The 16,570-nt window shown below is 36.0% G+C and overlaps 1 pseudogene; it reads left to right on the plus strand.

The window, feature by feature from the left end:
- LOC129498153 (cyclin-dependent kinase 2-associated protein 2-like) overlaps nucleotides 1-5,287 on the plus strand; it is a 39,046-nt pseudogene extending 33,759 nt beyond the window's left edge.
- The last annotated feature ends 11,283 nt before the right edge of the window (nucleotides 5,288-16,570 follow it).

Raw genomic sequence — 16,570 nt, forward strand, 5'->3', positions numbered from 1 at the left:
TTGCTCCAGTGAAATACATGGCAAAACCTCAGAAAAGAACTAAATTAAAGAGAAATAACCTATCTACTTGATAAACAGGTCAAAGATAATGGTCATAAGAATGCTCACTAAACTGGAGAAAAGATGGGAGAAGTTAGTAAGAACTTCAACAAACACACAGAAAATAAAATAACAAATCAGACTTGAATACAACAACTGAAATAATAAGTACACTAGAGAAAATCAACAGTATATTAGAGGATACAGAAAAATAGTTCAGCAATCTGGAGACAGGATAATGGAAAACACCCAAGCTGAACAGCAAAAAGAAAAAAATACATTAAAGTTAGGATAGGTAAAGGAATCTCTTTGACAACATCAAGTAAATAAACATTTGCATTACAGGGATCCCAGGAAGGAGAAGAGAGAGAGAAAGAGGCAGCTGAAAACTTCCCTAATCTGGGAAAGGAAATAGACATTCAGGTTTAGGATGCACAAAGAGTTCCAAACAGGATGAATCCAAGAAGATCCACATCACAACACATAATAAGGAAAATACCAATTATTAAAGACAGATAATTTCAAAAGCAGCAAGAGAGAAGCATATAATAACATGCAAGAGAATCTCTTAAGGTTATCAGCTGATTTTCGAGCAGAAACTTTGAATATATCATGCCAGCCACTTCTGGCCTACAAAGTACTAGAGGTAAAAACCCTAGAACAAAGAATACTCTACATTGCAAGGGCAAGGTTATCATTCAGAATTGAAAGGTGATAAAGACTTTCCCACAGAAGTGAAAGTTGAAGGAATTCATCACCACTAAACCAACATTAAAAGAATGTTGAAGGACTTCTCTCAGTGAAAAAGAAAGGGCTATAATTAATAAAGGAAATTATGAAAGGAAGAAGCATCATGAGTAAAAGCAAACAACAGTAAAGGTAGTAGAGCAAACACTTATAAAGCTAATGTGAAAATTAAAAGTCAGAAGTAGTAAAATTCAATTTTATCTAATAAACTACATAAGAAGTCTCACAAAATGATAATGTAAAATGTCTTAACATATACATAAAACTTGGATATGGGTAGTAAAAATGAAATTCATTTAAAATGTGTTCCAACTTAAGTGACCACCAACCAAATATAGACTTCTCTACATTTAGGATGTTATATATGAACTTCATGGTAACTGCAAACCATAAACCTGTAATAGACACACAAAAAGTCAAGCATGACACTAATAAGGTCATCAACCATAAGGAAAGAGATCAAAGAGAAAAAACCCAAAACTATAAAAATAGTGAAAAATCAACAAAGCTGTAGTCATCAAAACAGTATGGTACTGGCCCCCAAATAGTCACATAGATCAGTGGAACAAGATAAAAAAAACCTAGAAGTAAACCCACAACTAGATCATCAATTAATCATCAACAAAGGAGGCAAGAATATGTAATGGGAAAAAGAAACTCTCTTCAATAAAAGGTGTTAGGGAAACTGGACAGCTACATGCCAAAGAATGAAATTGACTTCATTATGTAGTACACGAAATAAATTCAAAGTGTATTAAAGACCTAAATGCCTTTAGGATATAAAGATCTTCAGGAGATCTAAAATAATAAAAGTCCTAGAAGGAAACATATTCAGTAATCTCTTTGATTTTAGCCTTAGCAACAGTTTTCTAGGTATATTGCCTAAAGCGAGGGAAACAAAAGCAAAAATAAACTACTGGGACTACATCAAAATGAAGAGCTTTTCATAGAAAGAGAAACCACTAACAACACGAAAAGGCAACCTATAAATGGCAGAAGAATATATCATATGCAAGTATTCATGCGGGGTTAATATCCAAGATATATAAAGAACTTGTATAACTCGACTCCAAAAAAAAAAGTCTGATTTTAAAACAGCAGAGGACCTGAATAGGCATTTTTCCAAAGAAGACATACACATTGAATAGACACATGAAAAAGATGCTCTACATCACTAATCATCAAGGAAATGCCATCGAAAATGATGAGAGATCACCTTAAATCATTCAGAATGGCTAGTATCAAAAAGATGCAAAATAGGGGCAACTGGCTAACTCAGTAGAGCATGTGATTCTTGATCTTGGGGTCATGAGTTAGAGCTCTACATTGGATGCAGACATTACATAAATAAATAAAGACAAAGATTAGCAAGTGTTTGTGAAGATGTGGAGAAAAAGAGACACTTCTGTGTTGCTGGTATGAATTTAAGTTTGTTCAGCCACTATGAAAAATAGTATGAAGGTTCTTCAAAAAATTAAGGATAGAAATACCACATGATCTAGTAATTCCACTACTTGTTATTTACCCTAAGGAAATGAAAACACTAATTCAAACAGACATGCAGTCTGTGTTTGTTGCAGCATTATTTGTAATAAACAAGATGTTGAAGCAACCTACGCGCGCACGCACACACACACACACACACAGTGGATTAGTCAGCAATAAGAAAGAATGAGATCTTGCCATATTCAACAACATAAATAGATCTAGAAGACTAATGCTAACTGAAATAAATCAAATGGAAAAAAGACAAATGCCATTTGATTTCACTTACATGTGGAATCTAAAAAAAAAAAAGAAATAAAAAAGTAGAAACAGATCCCTAAATACAAAGAACAAGTGAATATTTGACAGAGTAGAGTGGGGTGAAGAGATGAGAAAAATGGGTTAAGAGGCATGGGAGGTACAGGTTTTCAGTTATGGAATGAGTAAGTCATGGAGATAAAAAGTACAGCATAGAGAATATGGTCAGTGGTATTGTCATAGCATTGTATGGTGACAAATTGTATCTCTACTTGTGGTGAATATACCATAAAGTATATAATTTTAAAATCTATTTGTACACCTGAAACTAATATTTTATATCAATTATACTTCAATTAAAAAGTTGTTATGTTCTGTCTGTAAAATATTTTGAACTAAGTAAAAATAAAAACACTTTTTCAAAATGTGTAGGCTATACTAAAACAATGCTTAAAGGATGTTAACAGTCTTAAATACATACATTAAAAATAGATCTAAATTTAATAACACTAATCCATGCTTATTACTGTGGCTTGCTGAGACAAAGGAGTTGATGATATACTTTCTTAGGAATATCAGGAAATAACCAATCCAGATATCCAGGCATTTCTTATCATTCAGTAACTTCCCATTATACTTATCAGTATAGTGACTAGTATACAGGTACTGATGGAAATGCTTATTTGTTAGAAAATCTTCAGCTAAGATGAAATCAGCAAAGAGGTATTTCTGCATCAGATTATTCCAAAGACCACTGACTTTAGCATTTTAACATTTTTCAAAACAAATATTAAATTAAGCTCACCTATAAAAATCTTCAAAGTACCTATTTCCCATAGTCTGCTTCAGAACTGAAGAGTAGAGAGAACACTTTAAAACTCATCCAATAGAATCAGAGCGCGCATAGATCAATGGAACAGAATAGAGAACCCAGAAGTGGACCCTCAACTTTATGGTCAACTAATATTCGATAAAGGAGGAAAGACGATCCACTGGAAGAAAGACAGTCTCTTCAATAAATGGTGCTGGGAAAATTGGACATCCACATGCAGAAGAATGAAACTAGACCACTCTCTTGCACCATACACAAAGATCAACTCAAAATGGATGAAAGATCTAATGTGAGACAAGATTCCATCAAAATCCTAGAGGAGAACACAGGCAACACCCTTTTTGAACTTGGCCACAGTAACTTCTTGCAAGATACATCCACGAAGGCAAAAGAAACAAAAGCAAAAATGAACTATTGGGACTTCATCAAGATAAGAAGCTTTTGCACAGCAAAGGATACAGTCAACAAAACTCAAAGACAACCTACAGAATGGGAGAAGATATTTGCAAATAACATATCAGATAAAGGGCTAGTTTCCAAAATCTACAAAGAACTTCTTAAACTCAACAGCAAAGAAACAAACAATCCAATCATGAAATGGGCAAAAGACATGAAGAGAAATCTCACAGAGGAAGACATAGACATGGCCAACATGCACATGAGAAAATGCTCCGCATCACTAGCCATCAGGGAAATACAAATCAAAACCACAATGAGATACCACCTCACGCCAGTGAGAATGGGGAAAATTAACAAGGCAGGAAACCAAAAATGTTGGAGAGGATGCGGAGAAAGGGGAACCCTCTTACACTGTTGGTGGGAATGTGAACTGGTGCAGCCACTCTGGAAAACTGTGTGGAGGTTCCTCAAAGAGTTAAAAATAGACCTGCCCTATGACCCAGCAATTGCACTGTTAGGGATTTACCCCAAAGATTCAGATGCAATGAAACGCCGGGACACCTGCACCCCGATGTTTCTAGCAGCAATGTCCACAATAGCCAAACTGTGGAAGGAGCCTCGGTGTCCATCGAAAGATGAATGGATAAAGAAGATGTGGTTTATGTATACAATGGAATATTACTCAGCCATTAGAAACGACAAATACCCACCATTTGCTTCGACGTGGATGGAACTGGAGGGTATTATGCTGAGTGAAGTAAGTCAATCGGAGAAGGACAAACAGTGCATGTTCTCATTCATTTGGGGAATATGAATAATAGTGAAAGGGAATATAAGGGAAGGGAGAAGAAATGTGTGGGAAATATCAGAAAGGGAGACAGAACATAAAGACTCCTAACTCTGGGAAATGAACTAGGGGTGGTGGAGGGGGAGGAGGGCGGGGGGTGGGGGTGAATGGGTGACGGGCACTGAGGGGGACACTTGACAGGATGAGCACTGGGTGTTATTCTGTATGTTGGTAAATTGAACACCAATAAAAATTAATTTATTAAAAAAAAAAATAGAATCAGAGCGCGGCTGGGTGGCCAAGCAGCCAACCCCGGAGGAGCGCCGGCCGGCGTCCACTGCACCCAAGAGTTAGGGATGTCCTACAACCCATTGCCCCCGCCCTTAGCAGCACCCCCGGCTCCAGCACCCTTGGGCCCGCCACCCGGGTCCCAACAGCCAGAAGTGTCCCATCGCCGTCGGGCTCGGTGCCGGGAGCCGCTGCCCCTTTCAGGCCCGTTTAACGACTTTGGACCACCCTCCATGGGCCATCTTCAGGCAATGAAGCCCCCTGGCGCCCAGGGCTCCCAGAGCACCTACACGGACCTACTGTCGGTCACAGAGGAGATAGATGGGTAAAGAGATCCGGCCCACCTATGCTGGCAGCAAGAGCGCCATGGGGCGCCTGAAGAGAGGCATCATCCCTGCCTGGCCCTAGTCCGAGAGTGCCTGGCAGAGACAGAGAAGAACGCCCGCACGTAACAGAACGCAATTCCACCGCCCAGTCTGGACCTTTCCTGGCCACTGCAGAGCACCTGCTTCTCCCTGGCCTTCACCCCGAGTTGCACTTCCCAACCTGGGCTTCCAGTCCTGTGTCCGTTGGTGGGTGCCCTCCAGGAACCAGGGAGTGTCTCTCACTCCAGCAGACAGCACTTGATTGGGACTCTTTCAAGAGTTAGCAGCGAGGTCACTATGAGTCCCGCCCATGACCTGCCAACAGTGTTGATCCAACTGGAGCTTGCTGCTTTCTGTGGCCCCCACCACTCAGCACTTACCCAGGACTTGTCACCACCTTTCCCAGACTCTTCCCCTAGCAGGGCCTCCCTAGACCTGTCACCTCCCTGCCTTGTCTCCTGGGCCATAGCAATTCTTTTTTCAGTGTCTTTTGCTAAATATGCCTTTTTGTATAAATAAAAGATAATTTGGAGTTGTTCTCTTATCTCTAAATAAATAAATAAATAAACAAACAAACAAATAAATAAATCTCATCCAATAACTCCAAATTTATTCTGATAGCAAACAAAATAAAGACAGTACAAGAAAGGAAAATTATAGACCAGCATCTTTGATAAGTATAGATATGAAAATTCTCAACAAAATATTAGCAGAGTAAATCCAACATGTATAAAAAGAATTATACACATGACAAAATGGGATTTATTTCAGGTGTGTAAGAGTAGTCTAGCATTCAAAAAATAATCATTATAATCTACTACATCAACAGACTAAGGAAGAAAAATGACAATCATACCAATGGATCCAGAAAAAGCATCTGACAAAATTCAATATCCATAATAAAAAAATCTCTCACAAAGTTAAGAATAGGGAAAAAATGCTTCAACTTGATAAAGAACATCACAAAATACCTGCACCCCACATGGCACAATGATGAGGAACTGGATGTTTTTCCTCTAAGACTGGAAACAAGGCTAGAATATCTTTTCTCCCCAGTCTTATTGAACACTGTCTGGAAGTCTGAGCTAATACATTATGGTAAGGAAAATAAATAAAATTATACAAATTGAAAATGGAGAAATAAAATTATTTTCATTTGCAGATAGAATAGTGGTCTAGGTATAAAATGCCCTCAAATTGGCAAAATAATTAATGAAACTATAAGTGAGTATAGCATGGTCATAAGATAAAAGATTAATATGCAAAAATCAATTACTTTTTTATATATCAGCAAATAAACCTGGAATTTGACCTTTAAAAAACAGTAGTATAGTAACACCAATAAAATGAAATAGTATACAAAGTATGGACAATATCTGTGGAAAACTACAAAACACTGATCAAAGAGATTACAGATTTTGGTAATTTGTTATCCCACATTTATGTAATAGAATACTCAATAATATTAAGATGTCAGTTTTATCTTAATTCCATCTACAGATTCTCCAATTCATATTCAGTCAAAATTCCAGGAAAGTATTTTATAGTTATCAACAAATTATCAAAGTTTTTATAGACAGGCAAATGATTTGGAATAGAAACACAATAGTCAAGATGTTGGAGGATTCACAGAATACAATTTTTAAATTATCACTATGAAGCTATAATCAGCAGTCCAGCATGGTATTGGCTAAAGAAGAGATACATAGATTAATGGAATAGAAGAAATAATCAATAATAGACCATACAAATATAATCAACTATTTTGACAAATGAACAAAAGCAATTAAATGAAGAAAGAATGGTCCTTCACAAAGTTGGTGACACCAAGATGGTCATGTGAATTATTCCCAATTTTGCTCCTCCTCACAAATTTAAGAACAAGATACCACTGGGAGAACCTTAGAACATAGGGATGAGGCTGAAGCACCCTGCTCTGCACCAAGCCAAGACCAACTGCATTAGAAGGGTAAAAGAAGAGGCTAGACATTGACCACATTGTCCCTCCCCCATTGTGCAGCACCACTTGGGCAGGAACCTGAGCCTCCAGTAGAAAAAAAAAGAATACAAGGAGGCCAACCACCCTGTACATTAGGAATCAATTCATGAGAGCACTTACTCTGATTTCACACTACAGGGTTTGCAAGGGAAACCCTTTCAGCTCAACCACTGGGAACTGGCAGAGAAGGGATGGGGGTGTTGCAAAACTAGCACACAATCTTGGCAGACCAAATTCATTCTTGCAATACCCAAGTAGTAATTTCAACCAGTGGCTTTGCTAATATGCAAAACCAAATAGAAGCATGCTCTGATCAGGGAATTCTACAGGGTGCATCTGCTAGATTTGGATCCACAAAGTTCCTAGAATCCAGTTTGCCACACCCAATCAAATTGAATCACAGCCCTACCTTCCTGTGGAGCATCTCCTACCAGAGGGCCTGGTGACAATTCCTGGAACCAATGTGACCCAGAGAAGCAAGCAAAATTGACTACCCCTAGAGTAAATCCAATGCTGGATGTGTAGTACTCCCCATCTTCTCCTAGACCAAGGGGATTAATTCACAGTCAAGGATAGGGTAGCTCCCAGCACCTCCTACCCAGAAAGCCTATGTGAGAGTGATATGGAGCAGCTACTCCCCCTACCCATACAGGCAGTAATTTGGATCACAGTCCTGTCCAACATGAGAGTGTTTTCTAGCCCTGTCCAACCACAAAAGCTACCAAAAATTCCTCAAAGTTGTGCTGACCAGCAGCACTTACGCAGTGAGGTGGGAGGTCAAAAAGAAAGCTTGCAGAACAAAGCTCTGTTTGGTCAAAAAACTTGGGATGCAGGTTGACTGGAGTTAAGGCAATAAACAGAGAATTTTACCAGCTTTAGAGTTACTTCTCCTAACTATATCTGGGCAGGGGGAACCTAACCAACTGGGGAACCTAACCAGAGTACAAAGGTAGCCACTCAACAGCCCTGTGTACAGAAAGCACTTGAACAGCAGGGCCATGACTTACCTTTTCTATAGAGTAAAACCAATGGCCTTACCTGATCAGAGAATTCAGTGTATAGTCTGTCCAGATTTGAGTCCAGTTGCTCTACCCAGGCAGGAAAGCTAATTCAAACCCCCACAAACATATGCCAATTCCCACTATCTAGTAAAATTAACCAGAGAATCCAGGCAACCATGAATCCCACCCTACAGCTTCACTTGGATAGGAAACCAACCCAGCACCTATGCAACTCTTCTCAACCAGGGGCATAACCCTGGTTGTTTTCCATCCTCAAAGGTCAGACAGTTTCCTTGCTCAAAGGTCAGACAGTTTCCATCCTCAAAGGTCAGACAGTTTCCTTGCTCAAAAGTAGACCATAATAGCATCCCCCACCTGCTGATAACATTACCAGCAGACACACCCAGAAACTGAGATGACTGGTAAAGAACTCTTTCTTCCAAAGAAAAACTGTAAAGTCTGGGAGAGAGGTTCTATTATTCAAAAGCACAGATACCAATATAAGGAATAAAGAAAAAAGAAAAATGAGGTAAATATGACTCCACCAAAGGAAACTAATAAAGCACCAGTAATTGGCCCTAACTACTTCAGATATATAAAATGTTAGAAAAATAATTCAGAAGAATCCACTTACAGATAAATAATGAACTACAGGAATATACAAATAGCAAAATTAGGAAAACAATGTACAGATGAAACAGGATGTTCAACAAGGAAATAGCACAATAAAAAATAAGCAGAATCCTAGAGTTGAAAAATAACTGAAGAATTCAATAGAAAGTTTCAAAAGTAGACTCGACAATGCAGGGAAAAAAAATCAGTGACTTGAGGGATAGGACATTGGAAATTGGAGGAACAACAAGAAAAAATAATGAAAAAGAGTGAAGAAAGCCTATGAGAATGACAAGACACAATGAAAGAAAATAATGTTCTTATTACAGGAATTCTAGAAGGGAAAAGAGAGAGGATATTAAAAAAAAAAAAAACAAAAAAACACACAGCTGAAAATTTCCTGAGCCTGGGGAGAGAAAGGGATATCCAGATCCATGAGGCCCAAAGGACCTCAAACAGGCTGAAATTGAATACGGCTACACTGACACATTAAATTAAATTTCCAAAAGTCAAAGAATTTTAAGAGCAGCAGGAGAAAAGAAAGAAGTTAGATACAAAGGGAATTAAAATTATTGGTCAATTTCTCAACAGAAATTTTTTAGACCAGGAGAGAACGGAATAATGTATTCAAAATATTGAAAGAAACTAACTGTAAACTAAAAACTATATCCGGCATAATTGTCCTTCAGAAATAAAGGAGTGACAAAGACTCCCAAAAAGGAAAAGCTTCCTCCCTAAAGGAAGGAGTTTATTACCACCAGATCTGCTTTAAAAGAAATGTGAAGGGAGTACTTGGAGTGGAATTAAAAGAACCCTAATTAGCATTGTGAAAACATAAAATGTAGTATAAATCTCACTAATAATAGTAAATATAAAGTCCTAGTTAGATTCTGCAATATGGTGCTAATTGTTCATAAATCATGACTCTAGTTTAAATTTTTTTTAAATGGAGTAAAAACAACTATAAAAAAATGGAGTAAAAACAACTGTGTCTTGGTTACACAATATAAAAAACATGTAACAGCAATAACCTAAAATAAGAAGAGGAAAAGTAGAAGTGTCAAGTTTACAAACTTCAGTGGAGTTTGTAGCAGGGTATAAATGTTTAAGATATTTTACACAAACTTCAAAGTAATCACATGAGAAGATTTTGTAATCATTACACAAAAGAATACGATAAATAAGTTAAAGCACACTGTTACCAAAAGACAGTAGGATGAGAAACAACAAACAATGGATCTATAAAACAAGCAGAAAACAATTAGCAAAATGGCAGTACTAAGTCCTTATGTATCACTAATTCCTTTAGGTAAAAAGGAATTAAACTCTCCCTACTTCCCCCAAAAAGACATAGAATGGCTGAATGGATCAAAACAAATAAGATCTAATAATATGCTGCCTACAAGAGACTGATTTTAACCTTAAAGACACCCAATGTTAAGGGATAGAAAAATATTTTGAGCAAATGCTAACCCCAAAATGCAAGAGTAGCTATGCTTATATCAGACAAAATAAACTTCAAACTAAAAATAGTAAAAAGAGACAAGGTCATTATATAATAAAGGGGTCACACAACAAGAATATATAACAACTGTAAATATTTATGTGCCCTACACTGGAGCAGCTAAATATATAAAACAGGGATCCCTAGGTGGCACAGTGGTTTGGCGCCTGCCTTTGGCCCAGGGCGCGATCCTGGAGACCCGGGATCGAATCCCACGTCAGGCTCCCGGTGCATGGAGCCTGCTTCTCCCTCTGCCTGTGTCTCTGCCTCTCTCTCTCTCTCTCTTCTCTCTCTCTCTCTCTGTGACTATCATAAATAAATAAAAATTTAAAATATATATATATATATATATAAAACAAAACTAATAGAGCTAAATAATAGTGGGGGACTTTAATATCCTACTCTACAATGGATAGTTTATCCAAAAAATCAAGTAAGATACAATAGGTATGAATGACACTGTAAATAGACCTCACAAACATATACAGAACATTTTATCCAACACTGGCAACATTCTTCTCAATTGTACATTTTCTAGGATCAACTATATGCTAGGCCACAGACAAGTCTTAGCAAATTCAAGACTACAATCATACAAAGCTTCTTCTCTGACACGCAGCATGAACCAGGAAATCAGAAGAAAAATGAATAATTCATGAAGACATGAAAATCAAACAACACTCTCTTGAACAACCAGTGAGTCAAGAAAGAAATTAAAGGGGAAATTGAAATTTTTCTTGAGGCAAATATTTCATGTTCATTTACATATCAGAACTTGTGAGATGCAGCAAAAGTAGTTCTAAGAGGGGAATTCATAACAGTAAGCCCCTACAACAAGAAAAAAGATACCAAATAACCTAACTCTATACTTTAAGCAACTAGAAAAAGAATAACTGAGCCCAAAGTCAGCAGAAGGAAGGAGATTATAGAGAGCTGAAATAAATGAAATAGGAAACAGAAAAACAAAAAATTAACCAAGATAAGAGTTGCTTCTTTGAAAAGATAAACAGAATTGAAAAACCCTTAGCCAGACTAATCAAAAAGAAAAGCAAAACAGTCCAAATCAATGAAATTATAAATGAAAAAGGAGACATTACAACTGATACCACAGAAATAAAAGAATCATAAGAGGCTACTATGAACAACCAACTATACCAATATTCTTAGAAACATACAACTCACCAATTTTATCAGGAAGAAACAGAATATTTGAATAGACAATTACTACTGAGCAGATTAAATCAATAATCAAAAACCTCCCAACAAAGAAAAATCCAGGGCCAGATGGCCTCACTGTTGAACGTTATCAAGCATTTAAAGAATTAACAATTCTCAAAACCTTTCAAACAAAAATCAGAGAAGAGGTAACAACTCTCAAACTCATTTTACAGGGCCAGCATTATCCTGATACCAGAAAAGGACACCAAGAAAAGAAACTACAGGCCAATATTTCTGATTAATATAAATGCAAATGTTCTTAACAAAATACTAGCAAACTAAATTCAACATTAAAAAGATCATACATCATGATCAATGGGATTTATCCCTGAGATGCAAGTTTTGATACACACAATATAATATGTCACATTAATAAAATAATCATATAAAGTTCTCAATCAATGCAGAAAAAAGCATTTGATATAATTCAAGATCCATTCATAATAACAACTTAACAAATTAGACATTGAAGAAACATATCTCAACATGATGAAGGTCATGTATGACAAGCCCACAGTTAACACCATACTCTAGGGTGAGAGATTGAAAGATTTTCCTATAAGATCTGGGACAAGTCAAAAGTGGGCAGTATCGCTACTTCATTCAACTTAATATGAGAAACTTTGGCTAGAACAATTAGTCACAAAAAGGAAATAAACATATCATAATTGGAGAGGAAAAAGTAAAATTGTCTCTATTTAGGATAACATAATTTTATATATAGAAAATCTTGAAGACAAAATACTTTTAGATCTAATCAATGAATTCAGTAAGGTTGTAGAACACAAATTTAACATAAAATATTAATAGTGTTTCTGTACACTGACAGATCTGCTGAAAAAAAATAAATAAATCCCATTTATAATAGCATCACAAAAAATAAAATCTTAGGAATAAATTTAACTCAGTAGGTAAAAGATTTCTATTCTGAAAACTATGAGATATTGATTAAATAAATTGAAAAAGACACAAATAATTGGAAAAGTGTTCATAAATTGGAAAAATCAATTTTGTTAAAATGTCAACACTATCAAAAGGAACATACAGATGAAATGCAATCCTTATCAAGATTCCAATCATTGGAATTGTAATCTTGGGCATTTTTTTTTTTTTACAGAAGTTGAAAAAACTCCAAAAATTTTATAGGACCATAAAAGACCTTGAATAGAAGAAACAGCCTTCATAAATAAGAACAATGCAGAAAGCATCACACTTGATAATTTTAAAATCTGCTGTAAAGTTAGAGTTATCAAAACAATACAGTACTAGCAGAAAAACCGATGGAACAGAATCAAAAGCACAGAAATAAACCCAAGTACATATGGTCAACTAATATTTGCAAAGGGAGCCAAGAATACTCAGTTGAGAAAAGATAGTTTCTCCCATCAATGATGCTGGAACAATTGGATGTTCACATGTAAAAAATGAAACTGGTCTTGCATCTTACATCAAACACAAACTTAATTCAAAATTGCTTAAAGACTTAAGTATAAGACCTGAAACTATGAAACTTCTCTAAGAAAACATGGAAATAAAACTCCTTGATATGGGTCTTGATAATGATTTTTTTAAAGATTTTATTTATTCATGAGAGACAAAGAGAGAGGCAGAGACATAGGCAGAGGGAGAAGCAGGCTCCTCACAGGGAGCCCAATATGGGACTCGATCCCGGGATCATGGGATCATGACGTGAGCTGAAGGCAGACGCTCAATCACTGAGCTAGCCAGGCGTCCTGCTTTTTTTTTTAATGTGACATGTGAAGCATCCCAGAAGCAACAAACATACCTAGCACCCAGACCTTTGTTTTTAGTACCTTTCTCTAATAAAACGAACTAAGTCTCCTTGGGAAAAATGGCTGATTTGGAGGTTGGGGCAGGGAACTTATGAGTTTGTAGCATCTTATAATACTAGAAAGTAAAGAAGTACTCTTGTAAAAAGCCACAGTGATGAGGCTATGTCAAGGGACATAAGGGTCAGTTTAAAGAGCTCCCAATTGCCAAAGCTGGAACAATTTGAGAAACAGGAGAGAAAAGTGACATTAAATTATAACTGAAAGTATAAAATAATACTTACGAGTTCATACTGACACAAATACATGATTGAATAAATTGAGAATAGACATATCTTCCTCACAAAAGAGTTCTACATAATTATGTAGATAATTTACTCTCAAGAAGGTGGAGCATAACTCTCTTGTACTTAAGTTTGTGCTGCATAATAGTGAATTTCTTCTGAAGAGCGAATTTCTTCCCAGAATTTCCCCAAAGGGGAAAAGAGAATAAGTTTACAGTGGAAAACCTGACAAACCTACTTCAATCTTGGTGATAAATGCAACACATCAATAGTTATTAATCATGTTTAGAGTGTATATCCTTGATGTGATGAGAATGGTACTTAATCTCTGTGGTTTTCCTCCCCAAAACCCATAACCCAAATCTAATCATGAGAAACACATCAGACAAATCCCAACTGAGAGATATTCTATAAAATATCTAGCCAATACTCATCAAAACTGTCAAGGTCATCAAAAACAAGGAAAGTCTGAGAAACAGTCAAAACCAAGTGGAACTTTAGAAGGCATGACAACTAAATGTGATCTCCTAGATGGATCATCTGGAAACATAGCTAGGTAAAAACTTTGAAAAGGTGAATGAAGTATGGATTTTGTGTATAATAACATGCAAATATTGTTTTACTGATTGGGATCAGTGTGTTATACTAATGCATGATGCTAACAGGCAAAACTGGGTATGGGATCAGAATTCTTATTATATCAGAATTCTTATTACCTTCACAACTTTTTTGTAAATAAGAAACTATTCTTAAATAAAAGCTTCATTTAAAAAAATACATGGGTCTAACAAGCACATATTTCTCAAACTTTTGCAAAAGTTCCACATATAACTAAAAATGTATTCACTTACTTCCCAAATTCAGACAATACAATGTCACACCACAGTTGTATTTAAATTCAATCCCAAGATTTTGGAGTATTTTTCTTTGCATTGGCAAATTGTGTATGAATAAGAGCTTCCCAGTCCTAGTGATGCAATCTGCAAATTTTCTAAAAACCCAGTTTCTGGCATCACATAACCCATTGTGGATACCATATTTACCAATTACCAATTTTCTGACTTTGATATGGCTTAAGGATAGAGGACAGCTTTGCAGGAATTGCTACAGAGTATGAAAAATCACAGCTATTTTATATACAAATTTCTTGTCAATAGGATTCCTTACAAGGTTTATGAAAACTTAGAGCAATTTGTATTTGTTCCACCCCAGAGGCCTTCTTGAATCACAATTCCTATATCTACAGATTAGTGTGGAAATTGTTTTTGTTAGTAACAGGCTTTGGTGTTATTGCCACATCACCACCCTACTCCCCAACTCCCTAGTCAAGAACTCAGCTTAATGTCTTTGGTCTTGACCTCTCAGAAAGTGCAAAGCATGACAGCCTAGGATAGGTAGCTACATTCTCTCCTTTACTCTAATGCTAGATCCCTTTAGGTGACTCCTTCTGACCTCAGCAATTTTCAAGTTTGTTACAGCAGGGAATATCCCACAAAGAAAGACTAAGAGAGATACATGGAAGACAAAACAGTAAAGAGCTTACTTGTAAATTATGGAATCCATTATTGCATCTCATGGAAAGTAAAGTTATAAAGGACTAGCCTGCTTTAAGGCACTGTCTCTGAAACCTGGGATACAGACAGTCATGTCTGAAATACACTATGTGAAAATAAAAAAAATGTGGACGTTCCTACCAGATGTCAGAATTAGTATTAAGCAGAGCAAGCAGGAAATACCCACTACCATTCCCTTCCTTATGGTCTAAAGTTTTATTCAATACCTTATCATGAAATCCAAGCCTTGGCTTCTCCATGACCATTTTTTTGGGAAGTACAGAGGCTTCCTGCTTCTGTTTACCCTACTCAAATTTATACGATCGTCGTATAGCTAAATATAATCATTTGTTCATACTACTCCACTGACTCCCAGGAACAATATGAGAACTCATTAGGTTACAGCTGTGAATCACATGGCGTATTTATGAGGATAGTGTCCATTTAAATATTTACAGTCTTATTCTTATTGAATAATTTTTGCTATGATTTGTGTTCTGAACATTTCCACTTGTTTCTCTTTATAGTTAATGATAAAATATCATTCAAGCAACAATTGAAAAAGAATTTAAAGCAGATGTTAAACCAAATAAGTTTAAGACTGATTTTCTAGGTGACAGATAGGAAAAAAGAACAATGAAAATAATTCTAGCATGGAGCAAAAAAGCGTTGATATAAATCTGTAAAAGAAATAATTTTCCAATAAAAATTGTAATGTAGAAATATGTGTATTTTCACACATAGCTCAGAGATCACATAAATGCCAAAAGAAGTGACAGTTGCTGAAATAAATGTGTTTTTTATGAAAAGCAAAGTAGTAAAACAAGCAAAATAGATGCATAAAATGGGTAAATTTTCAGTGTATTAGTTATTGCTGCCTCAGGGCAGCTGTAAATTACAAAGTTGTTTTTAACTTTTTTTGCGGGGGGTTATTCATGAATATATTCTAGATATGTTCTTCCTTCTACAACCCTTGTGATTTGACCCTTTTCAGATTTATTATCTTCTTTAAAGTCTATAAATCAAAGGGTACCAGATATTTGGGTGGGTAGATTCATAAGAAAACTAAAAGATGATGGTGGATAAGATACTAACTTTTGAAAATATCATTTTTCAAAAATAAGTTGAAAAGTTCAAATTGAGTGTGAGATTTTATTTCCTCTTCCCCTATCTGAAAATGTGTTTAAAAACAAAACTTGTTATTTTGTCTTTTTCTTTCAAAAATGGACAGTGCTACTTACAATGACTATGAAAGGTTTAAATGATAAAGTCTTATTCATTTGGCCATACCTTCCTTCATAGGTCAAAGCGATTAACTCTGCAGTGAAAACATTTGTGATGAAATACAGAGAACAACCATAAATTAAAATGCTTTTATAGCATAGCAGTGAATCCTTCAGACGGAAGAG

Source organism: Nyctereutes procyonoides, unplaced genomic scaffold (assembly GCF_905146905.1).
Source record: "Nyctereutes procyonoides isolate TBG_1078 unplaced genomic scaffold, NYPRO_anot_genome, whole genome shotgun sequence".
Lineage (NCBI taxonomy): Eukaryota > Metazoa > Chordata > Mammalia > Carnivora > Canidae > Nyctereutes > Nyctereutes procyonoides.